Genomic DNA, 7,157 nt, shown 5'->3' on the forward strand with positions numbered 1-7,157 from the left:
AAACCAAAATTTGCACATATTCAAGTTCTGCAATCAGCCTTGCAGAACCTGGGTATTGTTGCAGGAAGTCAGGGACCCTGAATGGAGGGACTGGCTGAAGCTGTGGCAGAAGAACATAAATTGTGAAGATTTCATGGACATTTATTAGTTCCTCAAATTAATACTTTTATAATTCCTTACACCTGTCTTCACTGCAATCTCTGAACATAAATTGTGACATTGATCATTTCCCCAATCAATACTCTTGTGATTTCCTATGCTTGTCTTTACTTTAATCTCTTAATCCCATCATCTTCATAAGCTGAGGATGAATATCATCTCAGGACCCTGTGATTGCGTTAACTGCACAAATTGTTTAAACAATATGAAATCTGGGCACCTTGAAAAAAGAACAGGATAACAGCAATGTTCAGGAAACAAGAGAGATAACCATTAGGTCTGGCTGCCTGAGAGCCGGGCAGAACAGAGCCATATTTCTCTTTTAAAAGCAAATAGCAGAAATATCGCTGAATTCTTTTTCTCAGCAAGGAACAGCCCTGAGAAAGAGAATGCATGCCTAGATGTAGGCCTCTAAAATGGCCACTCTGGAGATGTCTGTCTTTTATGGTTGTAGATAAGGGATGAAATAAGCCCCAGCCTCCTGTAGCACTCCCACACTTATTAGGATAAGGAAATTCCCGCCTAATAAATTTTGGTCAGACTGGTTGTCTGCTCTCAAACCCTGTCTCCTGATAAGATGTTATCAATGATGGTGCGTGCCTGAAACTTCATTAGCAATTTTAATTTTGCCCTGGTCCTGTGATCTCGCCCTGCCTCCATTTGCCTTGTGATATTTTATTACCTTGTGAAGCATGTGATCTCTGTGACCCACACCCTATTCATATGCAGATTCCCTTTCTGAAAAATCACTAATAAAAACTTGCTGGTTTTGCAGTTTGGGTGGCATCATGGAACCTGCTGACATGTGATGTCTCCCCTGGACACCCAGCTTTAAAATTTCTCTCTTTTGTACTCTGTCCCTTTATTTCTCAGACCAGCCAACACTTACGGAAAATATAAAGGGACTCATGTCAAATTATTGGGGGTGGGTTCCCCTGATAGGGTACATGAAGAGTCAGCCTTCTGTATATGGGGTTTTGCATTTGTGAATACTGTTTTGTTGAAAAAAAAAGCTGCATATGAGTGGCTCCACGCAATTCAAACCCATGTTATTCAAGGGTCAACTATACTTGGTCTGCCATGTTTTCAGTGTCATGGGGTAGATCCCAGCAGCCATGTGTCCACCATGCGATCCCACATCCCTGATCATAACTGCTGGACCCTGATGTGGACTCCTGACCAAAGCTCAGCCAATGCCATTTGAAGTCTAACAAAAAGATTCTGGAAGTTTAAACTAGATAATCAAATCAGAGGAGAGCTGAGAGGGATCCATGCTTAACTACCTACTCATTCAAAGAAGGAAAGCTGATATGCAGGGAGAGAAAGAGATTAGAGTCCACACAGAGAAAGATACGGCAGAGGGAAGGAGAGAGAGAAAAGAGAGATTGGAAGAACTTGTGTTGGCTTTCTAGTTCCTGTATCTTTGCCTGGGAAGCCTAGGTATACTCTCTGTTGTAAGATTTGTGAGACAGATTGATGTCCTCAAAATAAATCCAACTTTATTCTTTTTTTTTTTGATGATTTCTCTAGGTATTTTTTGCAACTGTTATTATCATTATTATTATTTTATTATACTTTAAGCTCTAGGGTACATATGCACAACATGCAGATTTGTTACATAGATATACATGTACCATGTTGGTTTGCTATACCCATCAACTTGTCATTTACATTAGATATTTCTCCTAATGCTATCCCTCCCCCCAGGCCCCCACCCCCTGACAGTCCCCAGTGTGTGATGTTCCCTGTCCTGTGTCCATGTGTTCTCATTGTTCAACTCCCACCTATGAGTGAGAACATGCGGTGTTTGGTTTTCTGTCCTTGTGATAGTTTGCTTAGAATGATGTTTCCAGCTTCATCCATGTCCCTGCAAAGGACATGAACTCATCCTTTTTTATGGCTGCATAGTATTCCATGGTATATATGGGCCACATTTGCTTTATCCAGTCTATCATTGATGGACATTTGGGTTGGTTCCAAATCTTTGTTATTGTGAACAGTGCCGCAAGAAACATACGTGTCCATGTGTCTTTATAGTAGCATGATTTATAATCCTTTGGATATATACCCAGTAATGGGATCACTGGGTCAAATGGTAATTCTAGTTCTAGATCTTTGAGGAATCGCCACACTGTCTTTCACAATGGTTGAACTAATTTACACCACCCCCGCAACAGTGTAAAAGTATTCCTATTTCTCCACATCCTTTCCAGCATCTGTTGTTTCCTGACTTTTTAATGATTGCCATTCTAACTGGCATGAGATAGTATCTCATTGTGGCTTTGATTTGCATTTCTCTAATGGTGAGTGATGATGAGCATTTTTTCATATGTCTGTTGGCTGCATCAATGTCTTCTTTTGAGAAGTGTCTGTTCATATCCTTTGCCCACTTTTTGATGGGGTTGTTTGTTTTTTTCTTGTAAATTTGTTTAAGTTCTTTGTAGATTCTGGATATTAGCCCTTTGTCAGAGGGGTAGATTGCAAAGATTTTCTCCTATTCTATAGGTTGCCTGTTTACTCTTATGATAGTTTCTTTTGCTGTGCAGAAGCTCTTTAGTTTACTTAGCTCCCATTTGTCTATTTTGTCTTTTGTTGACATTGCTTTTGGTGTTTTAGTCATGAAGTCTTTGCCTGTGCCTATGGCCTGAATGGTATTGCCTAGGTTTTCTTCTAGGGTTTTTATGGTGTTAGGTCTTACATTTAAGTATTTAATCCATCTTGAGTTAATTTTTGTGTACAGTGTAAGGAAGGGATCCAGTTTTAGCTTTCTACATATGGCTAGCCAGTTTTCCCAGCACCATTTATTATATAGGGAATCCTTTCCCAATTGCTTGTTTTTGTCGCGTTTGTCAAAGATCAGATGGTTGTAGATGTGTGGTGTCATTTCCGAGGCCTCTGTTCTGTTCCATTGGTCTGTATATCTGTTTTGGTACCAGTACCATGCTGTTTTGGTTACTGTAGCCTTGTAGTATAGTTTGAAGTCAGGTAGCATGATGCCTCCAGCTTTGTTCTTTTTGCTTAGGATTGTCTTGGCTATGCAGGCTCTTTTTTGGTTCCATATTAACTTTAAAGTAGTTTTTCCAGTTCTGTGAAGAAAGTCATTGGTAGCTTGATGGGGATAGCATTGAATCTGTAAATTACCTTGGGCAGTATGGCCATTTTCATGATATTGATTCTTCTTATCCACGAGTATGAAATGTTCTTCCATTTGTTTGTGTCCTCTTTTATTTCACTGAGCAGTGGTTTGTGGTTCTCCTTGAAGAGGTCCCTCACATCCCTTGTAAGTTAGATTCCTAGGTATTTCTTTCTCATTGTAGCAATTGTGAATGGGAGTTCACTCATGATTTGGCTCTCTGTTTGCTTATTATTGGTGTATATGAATGCTTGTGATTTTTGCACATTGATTTTGTATCCTGAGACTTTGCTGAAGTTGCTTATCAACTTAAGGAGATTTTGGGCTGAGACAATGGGGTTTTCTAAATATACAATCATGTCATCTGCAAACAGAGACAATTTGTCTTCCTCTTTTCCTAACTGAATACCCTTTATTTACTTCTCTTGCCTGATTGCCATAGCCAGAACTTCCAACACTATGTTGAATTGGAGTGGTGAGAGATGGCATCCTTGTCTTGTGCCAATTTTCAAAGGGAATGCTTCCAATTTTTGCCCATTCAGTATGATATTGGCTGTGGGTTTGTCATAAATAGCTCTTCTTATTTTGAGATACACTCCATCAATACCTAGTTTATTGAGAAGTTTTAGCATGAAGGGCTGTTGAATTTTGTGGAAGGCCTTTTCTGCATCTATTGAAATAATCATGTGGTTTTTGTCATTGGTTCTGTTTATGTAATGGATTACATTTATTGATTTGCATATGTTGAACCAGCCTTGCATCCAAGGGATGAAGCTGACTTGATCGTGGTGGATAAGCTTTTTGATGTGCTCCTGGATTCAGGTTGCCAGTATTTTATTGAGGATTTTAGCATCAATGTTCATCAGGGATATTGGCCTAAAATTCTCTTTTTTGTTGTGTATCTATCATGCTTTGGTATCAGGATGATGCTAACCTCATAAAATGAGTTAGGGAGGATTCCCTCTTTTTCAATTCATTGAAATAGTTTCAGAAGGAATGGTACCGGCTCCTCTTTGTACCTCTGCTAGAATTCAGGCTGTGAATCCGTCTGGTCTTGGACTTTTTTTGGTCAGTAGGCTATTAATTATTGCCTCAATTTTACAACCTGTTATTGGTCTATTCAGAGATTCAACTTCTTCCTGGTTTAGTTTAGTCTTGGGAGGGTGTATGTGTCCAGGAATTTATCCATTTCTTCTAGATTTTCTAGTTTATTTGTGTAGAGGTGTTTATAGTATTCCCTGATGGTAGTTTGTATTTCTGTGGGATTGGTGGTGATATCCCCTTTATCATTTTTTATTGCATCTATTTGATTCTTCTCTTTTTCTTCTTTATTAGTCTTGCTAGTGGTCTATCTATTTTGTTGATCTTTTCAAAAAATCAGCTCTTGGATTCATTGACTTTTTAGGGGTATTTTTTGTCTCTATCTCCTTCAGTTCTGCTCTGATCTTAGTTATTTCTTGCCTTCTGCTAGCTTTTGAATTTGTTTGCTCTTGCTTCTCTAGTTCTTTTAATTGTGATGTTAGGGTGTTGATTTTAGATCTTTCCTGCTTTCTCTTGTAGGCATTTAGTGCTATAAATTTCCCTCTACACACTGCTTTAAATATGTCCCAGAGACTCTGGTATATTGTGTCTTTGTTCTCATTGGTTTCAAAGAACATCTTTATTTCTGCCTTCATTTCATTATTTACTCAGTAGTCATTCAGAAACAGGTTGTTCAGTTTCCATGTAGTTGTGCCATTTTCAGTGAGTTTCTTAATCCTGAGTTCTAATTTGATTGCACTGTGGTCTGAGAGACAGTTTGTTGTGATTTCTGTTCTTTTACATTTGCTGAGGAGTGTTTTACTACCAATTATGTGGTCAATTTTAGAATAAGTGCAATGTGGTGCTGAGAACAATGTATATTCTGTAGATTTGGGGTGTAGAGTTCCGTAGATGTCTATTAGGTCCACTTGGTCCAGAGCTGAGTTCAAGTCCTGGATATCCTTGTTAACCTTCTCTCTCGTTGATATGTCTAATATTGACAGTTGGCTGTTAAAGTCTCCCATTATTATTGTGTGGGAGTTTAAATCTCTTTGTAGGTCTCTGAGGACTTGCTTTATGAATCTGGGTGCTCCTGTATTGGGTGCATATATATTTAGGATAGTTAGCTCTTCTTGGTGAATTGATCCCTTTACCATTATGTAATGGCCTTCTTTGTCTCTGTTGATCTTTGTTGGTTTAAAATCTGTTTTATCAGAGACTACGATTGCAACCCCTGCTTTTTTTTTGTTTTTTGCTTTCCATTTTCTTGGTAGATCTTCCTCCATCCCTTTATTTTGAGCCTATGTGTGCCTTTGCATGTGAGATGGGTCTCCTGAATACAGCACACTGATGGGTCTTGACTCTTTTTTCAATTTGCCAGTCTGTGTCTTTTAATTGGGGGATTTAGCCCATTTACGTTTAAGGCTAATATTGTTATTTGCAAATTTGATCCTGTCATTACAATGTTAGCTTGTTATTTTGCCCATGAATTGATGCAGTTTCTTCATAGTGTCAATGGTCTTTACCATTTGGCATGTGTTTGCAGTGGCTGGTACCGGTTGTTCCTTTCCATGTTTAGTGCTTTCTTCAGGCCTCTTGTAAGGCAGGCCTGGTGGTGACAAAATCTCTCAGCTTTTGCTTGTCTGTAAAGGATTTTATTTCTCCTTCACTTATGAAGCTTAGTTTGGCTGGATATGAGATTCTTGGATGAAAGTTCTTTTCTTTAAGAATGTTAAATGTTGACCTCCACTCTCTTCTGGCTTGTAGGGTTTCTGCTGAGAGATTCACTGTCAGTCTGATGGGCTTCCCTTTGTGGGTAACCCAACCTTGCTCTCTGGCTGCCCTTAACATTTTTTCCTTCATTTCAACCTTGGTGAATCTAACAATTATGTGTCTTGTGGTTGCTCTTCTCAAGGAGTATCTTTGTGGTGTTCTCTGTATTTTCTGAAGTTGAATGTTGGCCTGCCTTGCTAGGTTAGGGAAGTTCTCCTGGATAATATCCTGAAGAGTGTTTTCTAACTTGGTTCCATTCTCCCTGTCACTTTCCGATATACCAATCAAACGTAGATTTGGTATTTTCACATAGTCTCATATTTCTTGGAGGCTTTGTTCGTTTCTTTTCACTCTTTTTTCTCTAATCTTGTCTTCTCACTTTATTTCATTAATTTGATCTTCAATCACTGATACCTTTTGTTCCACTTGATCCAATCGGCTATTGAAGCTTGTGCATGCAACATGAAGTTCTTGTGCCATGGTTTTCAGCTCCATCAGGTCATTTAAGGTCTTCTCTACACTATTTATTCTAGTTAGCCATTTGTCTAACCTTTTCTCAAGGTTTATAGCTTCCTTGCAATGGGTTAGAACATGCTCCTTTATCTCAAAGAAGTTTGTTATTACCAACCTTCTGAAGCCTACTTCTGTCAGCTCATCAAACTCATTCTCTGTCCACTTTTGTTCCCTTGCTGGTGAGAAGCTGTGATCCTTTGGAGGAGAAGAGGTGCTCTATTTTTTGGAATTTTCAGCTTTCCTGCTCTGGTTTCTCCCCATCTTTGAGGTTTTGTCTACCTTTGGTCTTTGATGTTGGTGACCTATAGATGGGGTTTTCGTGGGGATATCTTTTTTGTTGATATTGATGCTATTCTTTTCTGTTTTTTAGTTTTCCTTCTAACAGTCAGACCCTTAGCTGCAGGTACGTTGGAATTTGCTGGAGGTCCACCCTAGACCCTGTTTGCCTGGACATCACTAGAAGAGGCTGCAGAACAGCAAATATTGTGGCCTGATCCTTCCTCCAGAAGCTTTGTCCCAGAGGGGTACCCATCTGTTTGAGGTGTCTGTCAGCCCCTAC

The sequence above is a fragment of the Rhinopithecus roxellana genome, chromosome 6 (genome assembly GCF_007565055.1).
Source record: "Rhinopithecus roxellana isolate Shanxi Qingling chromosome 6, ASM756505v1, whole genome shotgun sequence".
Taxonomy (NCBI): domain Eukaryota; kingdom Metazoa; phylum Chordata; class Mammalia; order Primates; family Cercopithecidae; genus Rhinopithecus; species Rhinopithecus roxellana.